Below are 19,103 nucleotides of genomic sequence, written 5' to 3'. Positions count from 1 at the left end.
GGCTGGGGATCTTAGAGAAAGGAGTAGCGCACAATGTTTTTGTTCTGTTGTTGGCTCACTTCTTGTGGGCATCACAAAAGAAGTGAATCTTTAAGAGGAGGGTTGAACTGAAAGAAGGGATGCTGTCCCTTGGTGAACCAGAAACTGTTGCTTGTGTAGGGGGTACCATGCAGAAAAGCACAAAAATGGGAGTGGGAGGAAATAATGAACAGGACGTCAAAAACTTCATAAACATTTGAACAGCTAGAGCAGAAGAACGAGAAGAGAGATAAGGGCATGGCTACACTTGAAGATGTAGAGCGCTTTGAGTTAAACCAGCCTTCGGAGAGTGCAGTAGGGAAAGCGCTGCAGTCTGTCCACAGGGACAGCTTCAAGTGAACTGGCATAGACACATTTGCAGCACTTGCAGCTGCATTGGGAGCGGTGCATTATGGGCAGCTATCCTAGCATGCAAGTGGCTGCAACGTGCTTTTCAAATGGGGGGGAAGTGGAGTGAGACAGAGAGCGTGTTGTGTGTATGTGGGGGGAGGGAGTGGGTTTTTGGGGGGCTGAGAGCATGTCAGCATGCTGTCTTGTAAGTTCAGACAGCAGCAGACCCCCCCTCCCCTCCTGCCTCTCTCTCTCTCCCACTGCATTCCACACTAATGGTTTGCTTTGTCTCAGAGCAGATAAGAAGCCGGCTGTCAGAAACAGAGCTTTCAAAGGGCATATCCGCATTCCTGCAGCTATTCCAAACAATGACAAGAGTGGCGGCTTGACTTAAGGGGATTATGGGACATTTCCGGAGGCTGATCAGAGCGCAGTAAAGTAACACCTCATTCACACTGGTCCTGTGGTGCTCCAGCAGGGGCTCAGCTAATGTTATTCCACTCGCCAAAGTGGAGTACCAGCAGCGCTGTAGCTGCGGAGTCAGAGCGCTCTACGTACCTTGCCAGTGTGGACGGGTAGTTAGCTAGTGCGCCGAGGCTCCTTTATTGCGCTGTAATTCACAAGTGTAGCCAAGTGTAGAGATGTTGGTGTACCAGAGTTGAATCAGGACTTTTAGCTCCCTAACTGCAGAATATTAATATGAATCTGTGGAAAAACACAGAAATATGGTACAGTATAAGAATTATTTCTTAATGGAATATTATCAAAAGGCTTTCCATGTGGCATTAGTGGATTTTTAAATGTTTGGAATTTACTTGCTTTAATTTAGCAGAAACATTATATTACAAAACACAGCCGCAGTACCATATTCTCCCATTGTTGTTTCATCCGTTTCACTCCCCTGCTCCTGAACAATCAGCTACTGTGCTCCTTTATTTGTTCCTGGCTTTTAATTTACAAAGGCAGGAGAGGTGGAAAATTGTGAAGTGATTGCTTAGAGTGAGTGAATCCTTAGAGATGCACTGGAAATTTTTAATAAATTAAGATACCATAAATCTTCATTCATACTTTCAGGATTTCATCAGTTAGCTAACTGTCCAGAGATAACAAAATATGCACTCAGAATATTTTGTTTCTGTTTTATGTATTAATCTTTCCTCCTCTGAGTCAATGGCAGCAGAGAGAATTGCTGACTCAGGTCATTTACACTTGCATCTGGCACTTCCAATTTCTGCACCTGACTGTGGGATGGAAAACATGACAAGATGTATAGCAACAAAGATGGATTCCTATATATAGAGATATTGATATTGTTTTTAAAAGGGCAGGGTTCACAAAGCTGAAAAAAATGAGCAAAATCAACTGGGAGAGAGAATTTGAACAAAAAAAAGATATGAATGATACTTGGGAACGGTTTAAGAATACATTATTACCTGCCCCAAAGTCCACAATCAAGAAAGTAGACTACACTGGTTAAAAAACCAACCTGGCTAAGAGGGGAAGTGAAGGTAGCTATAAACGTTTTTAAAAAATTCTATGGCTACCCAGGCTGCTTATGGTTTTGGTCCATTACTATATGGAAATGGTAGAATTGTCACTAATAATGCATAAAAGACATAAGTGTTCAATAAATATTTCATTATATCATTTAAAAATCTTGTTTCATAAAATTGATTTATGAAAGTAATTATCTGTGGTACAGGATACAAATGAAAAATACCCATCAGAATGATTTATGATCAACCATGATAGATTAAGGCACAGGCAATAAATATATCCTTTCTCCTCTATATCATAATACTATCACCTCTCAATGCCACTGACCCACTGGTTAAGTATGAAGCACATTTACTATGAACATATTTACTATGTATCTGTTATGTTGCTCAGTTTGTGGTGAACAGTCTATTTAAAAGATGATGGCCTGATAGGGTTTTTTATTTCTTTAAGATTTCTTTAAGATTATTTCACCCATCCCTTGCTTTTTTTGTATGTCAGGATTTTGCTGAATGACCCTTTGGGGATCTCAGAGCATATGCATTGTGTAGAAAAACACACATTTTAAACATTTCAGGCCTTCTTTACATATCAAACAAAAATGGGTACAAGCCCAATTTTCTTTTTGTCCTGTAGGTCATAAGCTTATGTTAGGACCTCCATTGTAACCTTCTTTTTCCCGTTCATTCTCATACTGATAGCTTTTTTGAAAACTGATCCTCTCTGGATGAAATTTTCCTTGCTTGATCAGTTGGCAATTTTTTTTGTTCTTTCTATACTTTTTTTTTTTTAAGTATGAACAGAACCCATTCACCTATTGTAGTTAGCAGGGATTTGGGAAAATATAGGTTTCCCACTATATTAAAAAAAAAACAAAAAACAGAAATGTATGTTTGTGCACGCACAACAAAATTCGCTAGACTTCAGCATGCTACTTAACGAAGTACAAGTCCACTGGCAGTGGAGTATAAGCAACAGCTATTCCAACTTTGATTCAGTTTCAGGGGGTAAATATTCATGCTTTCAGTCCCTTTCCACTGAGCATTTAACTGCTGGAGCACCAGATATCAGTGCAGTGGAGGTAGGGATGAAGCTGCATCAGCTTTTATACATCTGGTTCCTGCAATGCAGTACAGCAGAACACGTGCTGCTTTACACTTCATGGGGTATTTCAAAAATCTAGCATGCTGTTAAGACAGAAATGTGAATGAGAAATTATTTCTATGAACATGGTGTTTTAGTCACTGTGGTCAGTCCAAAAGGATAACATACCCACCACATATCTTGCAGAAAGGTTACATCAAAAAGATGCTTTTCCTGTGATTGCCTACCCAGGTTCAGCATAGTACAGTATAACAAGATACAGAATATTAATAATGTTAAATGCATGTAATCAGACAGGCTATACAACTTGGCTTTTCCTATTGCAACAATGGGCACTTGTGATCAGCTGGTAAAATCTATATTCAGACCATAAAGAGCAGCTTGATGATTATCCTTGATTTACATTTTCTCTTCCCTCCATGCTGACCACTCATTTCTGGGTTCTGTTAATTTAAAAAAAAAATACTTGTGGCTATAAAACATATTTGTGCGTACAGGAAAATAAGCAGTACTGTCAAGGAAAGGCAAAGTCTCCCAACCTGCACTCTGCATGCTATGAAATATAAAAAGAGAAATTCTTATTTGTGAATTAAAAATATCAGGACAAATATGAACTGAACAGTTTTTTCAAGCATTGCTAGATACTGAATTCACCAGCAATTGTTTGGGGAAGCCAATTTCATTATTCAGGTCCTTTATTATTTCTATGACATTAAACATTTGTCAGTTATTGTTTCACAGAAATTGGACCACTAATTACCATAAATTAGAACTTAATTTCTTTTTGGTGTGTCTGTAATTGGAAACTCAAAATCTGACTGTTTACAGTCAGACAGCTATTACATCCAGCTATTTTTGTAAATTAATTTCTGCAGTAGTTTTACAGCAATCCTGTAGGTGTTATTGCAAATACATTTCATATTCAAACATATTTTAAGTTAAAAATAATGTAATTGGAATTAGAGGACTTTACAAAGAAAGCCTAATGACATTTCTTTGCATAGGATTCAGAGCAAGAATGCTTATAATTGGTTTTCCATTTAAATCCACTGTCTGCTAAGAGCTATTCATGGCTGTGAAAATGTACAAGCTACCCCTTCCTTTCACTGGTATGAGCTGTAGAAGAATAAAGAAAAGCTGAATGTACATGAGATGTTCTTCCATCACAATGAGAGTCAGATTTAGAAATAAGGCTTTGCTTTTAAGAGCAGGTATAAAACAGAAAATAAGTTCATCTGTTTTTGTAAATCATGTAAATGTGCCGCTTACCTTGATTATATGTACACATGAATGGGTTATTAATAATCAATTATCTTTATGTATAATCACCTTTTACCTCAAAGGATTTTGAAAGCACTGGTCCGTACGTACATGAATCACTTTTCTCATCATTGATGTAGAACCCCTTCTAGGGTACAAGAAAAAACTGCATTTGAAAAAACTGTGCTGTGTTTGCAGAGAATTTGCAGCAGTTCAAGAGGTTAAATATATTGAGTAAATATTGTTTTATGAATTACTTTACCGGCTCTAGTTTTTACCAAGTTAACAAGACACAAACTTGAGTAGTTGTTATAGCAACATTTTAAAGAAACTTTGAAACTTGAAATGAAGAACATAACGTTACACAAATCATAACTGTCCATGAAACTGCTGAAAAGGTATATTATTAATATGTTTGGAGCCAACTGTGTGGCATCTCCATCTTCTCTAATGGATGGTAAATGGACAGATTTGGGGATCTGTTCCACATAGTTTAAAAAAACAAAACAAAAAAAACCCCACTGAATTGTGTACATTCACCCATGGCACCTTTTCAATCCAGTGCACACAATTACTTGCATAACTTTTTAGCCTTAGGTTATCAATCTTGTATACATTTACGTGGCTTATTTGTTATGCTGTAGTTACCATAACTATTCAGTCATATTCATTTCATAAACAGTATTTGGGATAGTCACAAGGTCTCTGGCTCCTAGAAATGAAGTAGGTCCAGTTCCCCTACGCTAGGACTCATGTTTTCATTTGGCATTAAGATGGCAGGGCAGCACCTGAGACCTATAAAGGATCAGGGAAAGATGCAGGGAGGGGTACTTCCAGTGAGTTGGGGCAGGTGGGAACTGTCAGAGAACAGGAAGACTGGAGAAGAGTCAGAAGGAAGCAGAGGGTGTTGTCTTCTCTGAGATGGAGTCTAGGGCCAGAGAGGGCTGAAGGCAGGGGATCAGAAAAACAGCTTACCTGCTGACACATCTGGGGCCAGGCAGCTAGACATGGAGAAACCATGAGAGTTCTGGGAAAGTTGGGAATGCTCCCCTGGCAAGGATACTCTCACCACAGAGGCTGTGAGAGTTCCTGTTGGGAAGAAAAGTGCCCTGGGCCAGTTGAAAGGTCTGGGATGGTTGTCCTCATACAAGGACAGGAGAGGACTGATGGAGTCTGGGAGTGGTTCACAGCATCAGTGTGTGGCATATGAAGAATCAAAAGGTGAGTTATCTTGAGCTTTAATGACCCCTTGCAATTCCTTCAGTTGGTATGGTAGGTTAGGTTTTCTTAATTATTGATGTTGCACAGGTCTCTGATACACTGTCAGACTCCATATACTGCTTTTCTCATCAATAGGCTAAAATTTGCACAATTTTACATTTATTAGTTGGCTTTTAGACATTTCAGAATACTTCTCTGTTGGGTCATTTGACCTTCTTCTTTGAAGTAAAGAGGGCATCTTCCCAAGTTGGAGGAAGCCTAAGAATCATTATATTTTGAGGGGATAAGTACATTATGTTAAAACATAGCCTCGCAAACATTTCTAGATTGGAGTGATCAGACCCAGGAGATTTGGCAGCATTAAGGACTCCTACAGCATCAGTAATCTTCACTGTCAGATTCACTTATTTCATTGCCCCCTTTCCCTTTAACTCTGTTCAGAAGAAAGTAATTTCATTTTGGGGAGAAAGTTAGTTATGTCTCCCAAAGCTGAAGATGTATGCAATGTTGTGGCTGTGTCAGCCCCAGGATATTAGAGAGCTGAAGATGTCTTTCTGTAGCGCCTCAAAGAAGGGGGCAGTGCAGTCCTATAATTACACTAGGGACACTAGAACTCCTAGGTTCTGTTCATTAGTTGTCCAATGACCCAATGTTTATCAGTTTAGTAATCCACATGTGGACAGAATAATAGTATTTATCTGCAGTATTTTACAGGCATTATTAGGCTTGCTTAATGTTTGTAAAGTACTTTGAGAACCTTGGCTGAAAATATAGGAATGAAAAGTCTTATTATTATAGGGAGACTGGAGTTTCTATTAGAAGTAGTACATATTCATTCCTTAATTTGGGGGGAACATTGTATTGTGTAAGATAAATTCTGCCACAGTTAGAACTATTAGGGATTCACATTTATTAACTGAGAACAAAATATGATCATTATGAAGGTAAACCTGGTATCACTGTTGGTGAATGGAGTCTGATTCTTCCCCTTGATTTACATCTTTCCTCATTGGGGGGGGAGGGGCAGAGGGAAGTCCAATTACTTAAAGCCTACTCAAATTCCTCTTACAGGTGATAGAAAGATTGTCTTTACTGGGCGCTGGAGCTATCTTCCAGTGATTTGGTATGGGGACCTTCAGGCTGTAAAACATTTTTTTAAAATGCTTGCTCTTCTTTTCCTTGTACGTTCTAGATGTCTTCTAAAATCCAGCTTCTCTTATGTCTTTGCTTTTAGAATTAAGATGCCAAAGGTCTTAGGAAAAAAGAATGTAAAATACAGACTTTTAAATTTCTTCTCTTTGAATGAGATATTAGGTCAGGTTAGAATCTGACATATACTCAAAAGCAGTTTCTTTATATTAAAGTGAAATCTATTCACATTTTATGATTTCAGACATTAATAACCTGAAATGCCTGAAGCTAGTTAATGTAACATGGTACAGAGACAGGTGTAAAAATGAAAACAAAAATCGTTACATTCCTAAAATGTACATATAGCTTTCAGATTATCAAAATTATCAAATTCTCTAAGGAATGACTGGAGCAATACATTCAGAATGTCAGTATAATTATTAATTTATTAGTCATTCCTTGAAGCCCCAGCACAGTTTGGAGCCCCATCATACTAACCACTGAACAAACACCTAATAAAAGATAATCCCTGCCCAGAAGAGTTCACAGATTACCTCTCTGTGCCTGTTTCCACTGTTTAAAGTGACTTGCTCAAGGTCACACAGCGGCTCAGTGACAAAGCTAGATTTCCAGAGTCCCAGTCCAGTGCCCCGTCCACTGGAAGGCTTGTTGCTGAGGTCGTGCAGCTGGTATGCTTTGACAAGCAAAGAGCAAAATCAGGTTTGTTTGACGAGATCTATTTTTTTCCATAAAATTGGGTTGACTTATATTAATTATATTCCTATCCTTTAATTCTTTTTCAATTGAATTCTCTATCTAATTCCATTAGTTTGCCCTGGATTTTGCTGCAAATCTGTGAAGAATTATTTTCTTTTACATCTCTGAAATTGTCTCCGGAACTGTTTTTTGAATTTCTTTTATAGGATGGCTTATTGTTAAAACTGTATTGCTTAGTAGTGACTGGTCATAGAGGTCACATCCTTATTTAGTCTTCCCTAATTGGATGAGTTTCTCTTCTTCTGCGACTGCTTGTAGACAGTGATTTTTTTTTTAATTTTCTCTTTGTGACTATTTTAGAATGTGAGATTATCATTCACTTTTTGTTCTAGTTGAACTTTGTGGCCCTGATTCTCCTCACTCAGATCAATATAAATCAAGCGTAACTTCACTTTTGCAATCCAATTGATTTCAGTAGAAAGTGAGTGGAAAATTAAAGCCCAGTCATACTATATTCATGAAAAGTAATATACCAAAAAGGAGTGTAAAAACTGCCTATAAGTGAATCCGTTTAAAAATATGAATATTTGCAGACTGAATTTTGTTAGGATTTGCCCCGCTCTAGTGATTACTCATAACTGTTGAGTACCAATGAGAATCAAACTCATGTTCTTCCATTTGAGTCTCTTCATAGAAAGATAGAGGAACAACTTCATTAGCTCAGCTAGTAAAGTGAGCTGATACTTTACACACCAATAGTACACAGAGATATAAGCTTACATATTACATAGATGGCTAAAAGTCAAGTAGAGTTGGACCTTGCAAAGGGAATTAAAACCAATAGTAAAAGGTTCTATAGCCATATAAATAAGAAGAAAACAAAGAAAGAAGAAGTGGGACCGCTAAACACTGAGGATGGAGTGGAGGTCAAGGATAATATAGGCATGGCCCAATATCTAAACAAATACTTTGCCTCAGTCTTTAATAAGACTAAAGAGGATCTTAGGGATAATGATAGCATGACAAATGGGCATGAGGATATGGAGGTAGATATTACCATATCTGAGGTAGAAGCAAAACTCGAACAGCTTAATGGGACTAAATCGGGGGGCCCAGATAATCTTCATCCAAGGATATTCTAGGAATTGGCACATGAAATTGCAAGCCCATTAGCAAGAATTTTTAATGAATCTGTAAACTCAGGGGTTGTACCGTATGATTGGAGAATTGCTAACATAGTTCCTATTTTTAAGAAAGGGAAAAAACGTGATCTGGGTAACTATAGGCCTGTTAGTTTGACATCTGTAGTATGCAAGGTCTTGGAAAAATTTTTGAAGGAGAAGGTAGTTAAGGACATTGAAGTCAATGGTAAATGGGACAAAATACAACAAGAAGAAAAGGAGTACTAGTGGCACCTTGGAGACTAACCAATTTATTTGATCCGAAGAAGTGAGCTGTAGCTCATGAAAGCTTATGCTCAAATAAATTGGTTAGTCTGCAGGGTGCCACTAGTACTCCTTTTCTTTTTGCAAATACAGACTAACACGGCTGCTACTCTGAAACCTGTCAAAATACAACATGGTTTTACAAAAGGTAGATCGTACCAAACCAACCTGATCTTCTTCTTTGAGAAAGTAACAGATTTTTGAGACAAAGGAAACGCAGTGGATTTAATTTACCTAGATTTCAGTAAGGCATTTGATACCATGCCACATGGGGAATTATTAGTTAAATTGGATAAGATGGGGATCAATATGAAAATTGAAAGGTGGATAAGGAATTGGTTAAAGGGGAGACTACAACGGGTCACTGAAAGGTGAACTGTCAGGTTGGAGGGAGGTTACCAGTGGAGTTCCTCAAGGATCGTTTTTGGGACCAATCTTCTTTAATCTTTTTATTACTGACCTCGGCACAAAAAGTGGGAGTTTGCTAATAAAGTTTGCGGATGATACAAAGCTGGGAGGTATTGCCAATTTAGAGAAGGACAGGGATATCCTATAGGAGGATCTGGATGACCTTGTAAACTGGAGTAATAGTAATAGGATGAAATTTAATAGTGAGAAGTGTAAGGTCATGCATTTAGGGATTAATAACAAGAATTTTAGTTATAAGCTGGGGACGCATCAATTAGAAGTAACGGAGGAGGAGAAGGACCTTGGAGTATTGGTTGACCATAGGATGACTATGAGCTGCCAATGTGATATGGCTGTGAAAAAAGCTAATGCTGTCTTGGGATGCATCAGGAGAGGTATTTCAAGAAGGGATAAGGTGCTTTTAGTACTGTTATACAAGGCACTGGTGAGACCTCATCTGGAATACTGTGTGCAGTTCTGGTCTCCCACGTTTAAGAAGGATGAATTCAACCTGGAACAGTACAGAGAAGGGCTACTAGGATGATCCGAGGAATGGAAAGCTTGTCTTATGAAAGGAGACTCAGGGAGCTTGGCTTGTTTAGCCTAACTAAAAGAAGGTTGAGGGGAGATATGATTGCTCTCTATAAATATATCAGAGGGATTAATACCAGAGAGGGAGAGGAATTATTTAAGCTCAGTACCAATGTGGACACAAGAACAAATGGATATAAACTGGCCACCAGGAAGTTTAGACTTGAAATTAGACAAAGGTTTCTAACCATCAGAGGAGTGAAGTTTTGGAACAGCCTTCCAAGGGAAGCAGTGGGGGCAAAAGATCTATCTGGCTTTAAGATTAAACTTGATAAGTTTATGGAGGAGATGGTATGGTGGGATAACATGGTTTTGGTAATTAAATATTCATGGTAAATAGGCCCGATGGGATATTAGATGGGGTGGGATCAGAGTTACTACAGAGAATACTTACCTGGGTGGCTGGCTGGTGAGTCTTGCCCGCATGCTCAGGGTTTAGCTGATCACCATATCTGGGGTCCGGAAGGAATTTTCCTCCAGGGCAGATTGGCAGAGGCCATGGGTTTTTTTTCCCTTTCTCTGCAGTGTGGGGCATGGGTCACTTGCTGGAGGATTCTCTGCTCCTTGACGTCGTTAAACCACGATTTGAGGACTTCAATAGCTCAGACATAGGTGAGAGGTTTTTCGCAGAAGTGGTGGGTGAAATTCTGTGGCCTGCGTTGTGCAGGAGGTCAGACTAGATTATCATAATGGTCTCTTCTGATCTAAATATCTATGAATCTATGAATATATGGTACAGTGTGTATATAGATGAGCTATATAGTGAGTGTTTAGATATATGTGTGTATGCACACGTACCCTAAGATAATATAATGTCTGTGGAATGAGTCTTGAAGTCCTTTACCAACTGATATCTTGACTGTGTTTTAATTCTTGAGTGCATTTAAATAGAGAAATTAGAGTAGTGAATTTGTGTCTTGTAATATTCATAGAAAATGAACCAACTCTCCAAGGGATTGGCAATCTGTTAGAAGTACAGCTGCAAAAGATAAGTATGTCTCTCTTAATAATGTAGTTGCTAAAGACAGATGCTTGAGAACAGTAATCTCTAGTGTTTAGCTCTTTTCTGGTTTCTGCTCCCTGTGAAATAAGACTTCTTAATCTAGGTTTCAGAAGATGCTGTGTTCAAACCTTTTATTTGATTGTTAATTTAAAATTGCTATTTGAGCTCTAAATGGTCAACAGTTTATTAACAACTTGCTAATGATCTTGTGGTAATGTTGGATTATAATAATTTTATCTATTCAAGAATGTTTTTCTTCATTTAACCTTGCTTCTATGTAACACTCACACAATCTTAATTATTTACAGAAAGATCTATTTTTCAATTATTAAACTTAACATACAACTTTCATACTTCAAATTACCAATTAATTAAGACAATAGTTGATTTTGCTCCTGAGTTTTGAATTAAGTGGGTTGCATTATTTCTGCCTCCCTCCTACATACAAGTCTTTGTAATGGCTCTTCAAGCTCCGCCCCTGCTCCTTCAAAATATACTCAGCGGTCTCCTATTTCTAATCCTGCTGTAACTGAGTTACAAAGCAGCCAAAGTGCAAAATGTTCCTTTTTGACTTTCATCTACCACCATCCCTAACGCAGTCACACAGACATGCACACAAACCAACCTTCCACTTAAATATTCAACCTTATTGTATTGTGTCAACTGTGTAATTTGTCTTATTTACTATAAACATTTGTTATCTTCATAAATGGGATCTGCCCATTGTATACATCTTCAGTGCATTGATACAGTGACACTAACAGTAATCATCGGTTTATTAGGCTATTCGCAACAGAGGCGTCACATGATTTTATGTTAATTGATTACTGCTCTCAGAAAGCCACCTTTGAAATTTCACACCTCTATCCTAGCCTTTGGGAATGTATGTCTACACTGAAGCTGGGAGGTGAGATTCCCAGAGTGGGTTGAGAGACTGTCCCACTAGCTCACCTTGAGCTAGCACACTACAAATATTAGAGTGGACACTGCAGCCCTGGCAATAACTCGGGCCAGTCACTCAAGTTTGGATCCAGAGGGTTGGGTAAGCTTCAACTTTGGTGACTTGCCTGAGCCCCTGCTAGTGCCTGAGGGTCCACTGCTTGAGCTGAGCTAGTATGGATCTGTCTACCCACACTGGTAATCATACCTCCCAGCAACTGTGTAGACATACACTGAGAGTCAGGCTGGGGTATTTCCTTCATTCAATTACACTTCACTTTGGATTATGTTCCTAGCGACACCTGTGCAACCCTCGTTAAATTTAGGCACCAAAACAGTAAGTCATGTAATTAGAAAACAATTCTGTTGACTCCACTACCATCGGAATATAATATAACTAGAAAAGTCCTTCTCACCATATTTTGGTACTTCTGGCTGTGGCCAAAACTGAAATATTTTAGACTCTCAGGAAAAAAAAAATGTTTTGAGTTTGAGTCTAAAATGTGGGATGAGTTCAGGCTGTTTATCACTGGAGTTGAGTCACCTACCTGAATTGTTTATATTTTGGATTTGCATTAGGCATTTCTGTAGCATAGTAAACTTTTACTTTCCTGTCACGCATCCTGTGCATCTTCTTTACTTGTCACCTAAACACACATCCTTTCAAGTGTTATAGAAATGAGACTCTTCCACATATTTTCATATCCGTTGTCATGTGTAATGTGTAAGAGTTTGAATTATCATATTCCTTTAAATCTTTCTCACTCAGGGCTCACCTTACTGCCTGGCCTATTTACATTTTTCGAAAAGTTTTATTTTTTTAATCTGTTTTAAATAACCCCAACTCCGTAAGGACATGATTTTCACAGACAGACAGGGCCACACAGGTTTTGGGAGATCTGGGGGAAAATCTGCAACCTGGGTACCCCAACTCTTCCAAAAAAATTACCACTGAGGAGAGGCCAAAGGATGGGGGAGGCTTGAGAGTGAGCCCACACCACATTCATCCCAGTGGCAGCTCAGCTCCACCTCTGTGGGGCTGGGCGCAGCTCCCTGCTCTAGGCATTGTGACCTGGTACGCGAGGTCGCAGCACCACTCAGGTTTGGTCTGGTTGCCACTCCACTGTGAGTGGCCAGTGGCTGAATTCCAGTGAGTGGCCTTGCGACCTAGTTGGGCCCTCTCAAAGGGGGGATCTGGGGCAAATATCCCCTTTTGCTCCCTCCCATTCCCTGAGTGGCCCTGAAGACAGACCATGCCTTTAGTGCAGTATAAATATCTTGAAGTAATGTTAAAGAAATCTCTTGTACTAATGTATATGTGTATTTTTAATCAAAGTTATACCGTAATCTAGACCAAGTCAATTACCGTGGTTAATAAACCATTTGAATTTGATCTACCCAGTAGGAATGAGCAGGGGCAGGGAACCCAATTTCAGATCAGTCCAAACCTGGAATTTTGCAATTGTCTCTACATTTTGGCATTTTCCCCATTGCTGGAAGAGCTTATGGGTGAAGACTGTAAAAGAAGGAACAGATGTCAGTCTGTGTTTTCTGAATAACTGATAATGTATGTGGCCATTGAGACATATTTTCTGAGAGCTGGCACACTGTCCCTTTATTATTTTTGAGTTTTAGCTTTGTTTAACTACTTCGCTGCTGCTGAATTAACTTGTAGTTAGTACCTCAGGAATGAAGCCTTTTTATATTGTGAAAAAGCTTATGTTGTGTATGAGCAATGTTCCTAAACTCTTCTGAATAGAGTCAAGGGCAGTATTGCCAACCCCAAATGTTCAAAAACATGACTCAGGCTCACCAAAAATCAAATCATGAGATTATGTAATAATAAGAGATTTGGCGTTCTTTTTATTTGCCTTCTGCTTTTTGAACCTTTAGGGAGCACTGGGGTCACATTTCGAAGCTTTCTTCACAGCCACAAGGGCTAGAAACTTCATTTTTCTTTAAGAATGAAGGCTGAAATCATCATGAATTCACTTGATTCCAGGAGCTGAGGCTTTAAGGAAAACAATTATCCTGAGACTCATGACAAAATCGTGAGTTGGCAACACTAGTCAAGGGAAGTGTTTTGTCATGTACACTAGAGAAAACATAATAAAAATATATATAAAAATCTACAGCAGCAAGTCTGAGAGCCCTGGTCAACTGACTTGGACTAATGGGGCACTCACCCCTGGGCTACAAATAGCAGTGTAAATGTTTCTATTCCGACCGGTGACTGGGCTCTGAGACCCAACCCCCATGCCGGATCTCAGACCGTAGGCTCCAACCCAACTAGGGACATCTACACTGCTATTTTTACCACTGTAACATCACCCTGAATCAGCTGACTTGAGCATTGAGAATTACTGCCATGTGTGGATTTTGCTGAATTCTGTCGTAACCCTGAGAATTGGCAACGGCTGCAGGAAGTAACTATTCCAACAGATTTCATACCATTCCATTCAAAAGTATTTCCCTGTTTTTGTTTGTTGTTTTTTCCTTTTTAAAGCATTGGTGCAAGAACCCACAAACAACCTACTAAAACAAACACCAACAAGAAACCCACCAGAAGACCCAAGAAATTCATCCTTTTTACACAATAGACTTACTGAATATTTCGTCATTCGGTTTTTGACGACAGGAAGCCTTCCTTCTGTTTAAGGACATGGGCTATCACTGAAGATATCTGGGTTCTGATTCCTCACTCTGCCAGTTTTCCTGTGAATTTGGGAAAGTCACTTAATCTCTCTGAGCCTCAGTTCCCATCTGTAAAATTGGTGTATTAATACTTCCTGTCTCCCATTTCATCTTGTCTATTTAGATTTTAAACCTTTCTGTCTCTTACTATGGCTTCGTACGGTGCCCAGTACAATAGGGCCCTCATCTGTAATACAAACAATACATAACTTGTAATAGAAAAGTTCTTTATTTTGTAAATTCATAAATACAGGCCCTTTGAAAAGAGAGTGTAAATTACTTCAGAGATTAGAATGACTCCTTATCTGAGTCTGAGGTCCTTTCATTTTTAATTAGACGTGTACCTTATAAAGTATGAGAGCCCCAAAGCAACTAAATGCTTGCATATCATTTAAAAGTTGTTTATGGTGCATTATATGTACCAAATACCAGATTGATCCCTATATACTGTCCAATTCTCTATATGGAAGTACACTGCGGAGGCAAAAATTTTACAAGATTCTGTGGATCTATTGCATATGCAAAGTACGTAAGTGTGGGCTCCAGACTTCCCCAAATACCACAAATAAGATCATATTATGGAGTAATCACTGGTTTAAATTACATTTTAGAAACAAATTCTGTTTTCCCTTCAGCAGCAGATCAACAGCGCACACACTTGTGCTATAGGCAGAGTTTGCCCATTCAAATTCCAGCTCTGCAGAGAGGCAGGATCTCCAGAACAGGAGTCACAAGTCATCATAACCAAGGGATCACAAATCAGGGTCAGCATTTTTGTGTGCACATAATACATAGCCACCTCAACCAAACCATGGCCCATATCCATAGATCCCAGAGTCATTTATCCCTTCTCTGATAGGAAATGAAAGGGGACTTTCTTCAGACTCACCATAGGAACGTATTGTAGTGGATTGACCTCTAATGGACACTTAATGTAACTTCACCATAAGTGTAGCTGAGGCCTGGCCTGACATGCGTAATTAATACATTTCTTATATGCAGCATTGTAGCCATATTGGTCCCAGGGTATTAAAGAGACAAGGTGGGTGAGGTGATCTATTTTATTGGACCAACTTCTGTTTGGTGAGATAGACAAGCTTACGCAGAGCTCATTTCTTGGAAGATAGAAGTAGAGTGGTAAACAGATCATTAGGTTGAAAACAGAATGTTTGTGCTAAATAAGATAATCAAATAGGTCAATAGGCTAAAAAGACAGAATGTCTAAGCCAGCTAAGGATAAGAGGGAGATCACCCAGGGAACGATTTACTAACAATGGACAAGATAAATTAAGAATGTAGAAATAAGGTAAAGAGTAGGTCGAGCATAGGCAATGCATGGACAGAGCATGCTACACAGGGTTTGGTTTCTGCAAAGTAACCATGCCAATCCCAAAATGTGTGATTCAATATATAGTAAATTCAAAGTAATGTGTAAATGTGTATATAAAGGGGAAGGTATTTCTATGTAACTTTGGATGTGTGGTATGCCCTATACCCACCTCCTAAGCTTGGTATGCCCTATACCCACCTCCTAACTCAACTCCGTTTAGTTTTGCTGTGTGCCAAATAAAGGAACCTGAAGGACAAAATCTGGAATTGAACTGAGTTTTTTGGGTCTCAGAAAACTAGATGAAGTGTTCTCTCAGAATGGACAAGGTGTTCTTGATAAGCCAAGTGGAAAAGTCTTGGAAGGAATAAGTTTCCAACAATAAGTTCAGAGTTGGTTAAATCTGTTATCTGGTTCTTTCAATCTAAACTTGTTTAAGACTCTGCTTTCATCCATGTTGTTTCATGTTGCATTATTAAAACTATAACACACAGAAAAGAACCTTAGTCAATGTAGTTCCTAAAGAGAACACCACAGGTTGTGTCTTTTGAAGCATTTAAATGTTGACTAAAATATACTAGCTACCATATATATATATATATATATATATATATATATATATATATATATATATATATATATATATATATATATATATATATATATATATATATATATATATATATATTATGCTGATAGTATTGCCCGCAATATATATTCCAAGCATTTAAGTATACATTTTAAGCATTAATATAGCAGTTACATAGCTCAGATTGCCCTGTAGTTTTATTATAATCCTGTTCGCTTATGCGAAGTAACCCATAACGCCTTGCATTAACTGAAGTAAGCTTTGGCCTAAGTAGATAGGAAAACTGTCAGTGCAAGAACATGTAATTGTTTCCTCATAGCAAAGAAAGGGAGTTGCCCTTACAAATCTTTTTATCCTGGTACAGGCTTAGGAGGTGTCCTCATGCCCCTTAGTACTTGGAATGCATGAGTTCAGAACAAAAGATAAAGGGGTACATCATGATACCAAAACAAGGTAAAAAGCTGATTAATTGAATCTAGTTTCCTTTCAGGTGATGCATATAGTGCTTTTTACTGGTAAACGAGTAGGCTATAAAAAGATGGCTTCAGGGATGTAACGTTGGTGAGCACACCTTGTGCATAAGGCGAATGTACCATAGATGCACGGGACCTGTCTTTGGAGACTGATGTATAGAACTTTTTTTCCTGTACCATATTAACAAACCTAATCAACATTGGTTATTCGGTCTCTTCAGTATATTTCATAATGAACCAAAGTGTGGCCAAGCAAATGACTGTGCAATTTATCAACAAGCTGGAATACAGCCTTAATGCTTTTAAGTTTTATATTGGATATAAAGTCCAAATTCTGCCCAGTCAGACGACCCCTGCATCAAATTCATTCTTGGTGTTTCTTGGCATCAATTTGGAGGCACCTATGTAACTAAAGCATTTTGGCAGATCTGGGCACATAAACAAGACAATGGAATTTATTTATTTGGCTTTCTGTATTCACTCTTCTGCCATAATGTGTGAAGAATGAATAATATCCCAGATTTGGTTTAAAATTAATGAAAATGTTGGATTTAAGTCTTATTAAAATGCTAATGAATTTTAATCTCATTGATTGAGAATGCTCTATTAGTTCCTATATTGCATTTAAAATGTACAGATGAGATTTACAGTATCTGAAATATTTAGGGAGTTTTACAGTGTCTGTGATATATGGCGAGTGCAGATTATCATTATTAAAGTGGAGTCTTGATTGAGTTATTTAATTATGGTAACTGCATGTGGTATCTGTTTTTACAAGCATATATGCATTTCCAACTTAATGTTGAAAAACTCAAACCTTTACAATGACTTTACAGTGTCAGTCATCTGAGGACCTGGCACATTGAGCAAATCATTTTTTGAGGGAGAGTGGAAAATACAGTAAGATGAGTACAGGTAAAATTACACTCTAAAAAGGAAAGGTCTATATCTTCTGTTGGGAAATAATATTTTATCATGCTCTTCTCAGAATGGAGTGCGTTAGTCATGCCATCAAAGTGTGCTTTGAAGAGTGAATTACTGTTAACTGGGGTGGCATAAGGCCACCTGACTAACATGTTTAGAATCTCATATTGCTTTTTAACAAGTGCTGTGCAGTTGATTTATCATCAGAGCTATTAAATCTCTCAAAACACTCTTGTACTGTGATATTTCAGTAAAGAAAAAATTCAGCAAGCAAGCTTTGGAGGGAAGAATGAGGGTCAGTAGGATAGATACATGTTCTTGCTGTATTTTCAAAAGCTGAGTTAATGTTTCCTAATTACTAACTCTGACAGGAAGTTGATAAACTTATCTAGTATATTTTCATAGGGAGAACTTCCTGATAAATAGGAATGAAGTGTTTAGGACCTTTAAGAGCAAATGGCACTGAAATAAATAGGAGAGTAGGGCTTTATTGAGTATGCTTTGCTCTTCTGAGGCAAAGCAAAAAGCCTGACCACTAAACAGCTAAGCTAAAAGTCACAGAGATATAAAGAGTGTGTGTTGAAGGCCTACATTTGATTTTTTTATTTAGCATGTCTAAATACCTCCGTGTTGAAAGTTACATATACTGACAGAAAACACTACTCTAAATTCTTGAACGTATTGTGAAACAATTTTCACATCCATGCATATGTACTAAAGAGATGGACACTGAGTAGGGCAGTATGTTTGTTTGTTGGATTCTGGTTACATGTGCTTGGGAGAACTGTGCGCCAATCCAAACCACACAACTCCAGTAAATGCGCCTTCATAATTCATGCCTGATGTAAAGCATATAAGACTAGAGGAAAGTAAACAAGAAAAAAAAGATGTCACTGAGCAGTGTGTTTGAATTCTTGCATTATTTTATTGTTGTAATCCTCGCTCAATTCACCCTTCTCTAACAGTTTGTTGTTCTTGCCCTCATTCATTATGTTGCATCTTAATTCTGGATGATAAATTCTTGAGGCCATGGACCATATCTAAATTTTGCTCTGTGAGGTGCTTAGCATACCTTTTGGCCTAGAATAAATAACTCCATATCTTCCCAGTATTCTCCTGCATAGTGGTGGTAGTGAGATCTTCTGATCTTCCTCGGTAGATAGGGGAATAGCATGGTGTGTGTGTGTGTGTTTGTGTGTGGCGGAGGGGGGTGATTTTGTCAAAAAGTCAGTGATTTATTTTTTAATAGCTTGGTGTGACTCGTCTGTCATTCTTTATGACTAGTTCAGTGCCCAATCAGGAAGTTTGTTTTGGGAGCCTTAGGCTGTATATTGTTTTTGTTCATATCTTCTGGTGTGTTCCAAAGACACTAAGATATTGGAGTTGTGGCTCAGAAAGGTCAACTTTTCCT

The 19,103-nt window shown here is 38.3% G+C and overlaps 1 protein-coding gene across 12 annotated transcripts in view; it reads left to right on the top strand.

Moving 5' to 3' along the window:
• The window catches only part of ANO3 (anoctamin 3), a 403,981-nt gene that overhangs the window by 221,722 nt on the left and 163,156 nt on the right, over window positions 1–19,103 (top strand). Inside the window, exon 2 of one of the 12 annotated variants that reach the window (XM_073347806.1) lies at window positions 10,676–10,735. The exons of the other annotated variants lie outside the window; for them this stretch is intronic. The gene's annotated coding sequence lies outside the window, so the exon portion shown is untranslated. The remainder of the gene's footprint in view (window positions 1–10,675; window positions 10,736–19,103) is intronic. 12 annotated transcript variants of the gene reach the window in all.

Source organism: Lepidochelys kempii, chromosome 6 (assembly GCF_965140265.1).
Source record: "Lepidochelys kempii isolate rLepKem1 chromosome 6, rLepKem1.hap2, whole genome shotgun sequence".
NCBI lineage: Eukaryota > Metazoa > Chordata > Testudines > Cheloniidae > Lepidochelys > Lepidochelys kempii.
The sequence above is the reverse complement of the archived record's forward strand: the minus strand, read 5'-3'. Positions and strand labels throughout refer to the sequence as shown.